Here is a 740-nt window from a genome sequence, read left to right on the forward strand (position 1 = left end):
GATGAAAGGGTGGAGGGGGCTTCTCGGAGAAACGGGCGGCCATGACTTCGGCGAGTTACTCCCGTAGTGTGGGTTCCAAGCCTTCATCGCAGATTTTACACTCCACTCCTCCGGGGTTGCCACCTGTAACCTTGATGGATTCCCAGGGAGCAGAGCGCGGACAACGTCCCCTTGCCGAAGCTCCTCCCGTTGGGGAGGGAAAATGGGTGGATGGGTAACTGGAGGCACTTCATAGGGATACGGTGAGTCTACCAATGATTATAGTACCCCTAGCGAAAGACCTCCTTCTGCCAAGCCTACGACGAAGCCTCTGTGCCCAATGTCGACTCGCTCTGAGTCGACGCACAGAGGCGCAGCATTGCCTAGCCAGCTGCATTCCTCTGTTTTTCCTTTTCCTTTGTGCTTATTCTATTAACGGTTGTTTTACAGCCTTGCAATTAATGGCAGAGCCTGTGCGCCTCCCAAGCTAGAGCGCGCGGCCGCGCCTTCCACCAATTCCCCCCAAGTGCGGGGAACCAGCTTCTATCCCGCTCTGCCGGGGTTGCCACCGAAAGGTGGATTCCCGACGGCGAGGCGCCCGCGCGCTCCTCATTCTCTAGAGGCATCCGGTCCCACCCGAGTCGCGACTCCTGGCTACTGACTATGCCCTGTGGGGAGCAACTCTTGTCCCCCGAACCGGTCGGAACTTCAACTAGTAGCCCCCACCCTTGAGTCAGGGCTCCAGGTCTACATCCCGATTT

Source organism: Ceratina calcarata, unplaced genomic scaffold (genome assembly GCF_001652005.2).
Source record: "Ceratina calcarata isolate Rehan_Ccalc_2016 unplaced genomic scaffold, ASM165200v1 scaffold1129, whole genome shotgun sequence".
Lineage (NCBI taxonomy): Eukaryota > Metazoa > Arthropoda > Insecta > Hymenoptera > Apidae > Ceratina > Ceratina calcarata.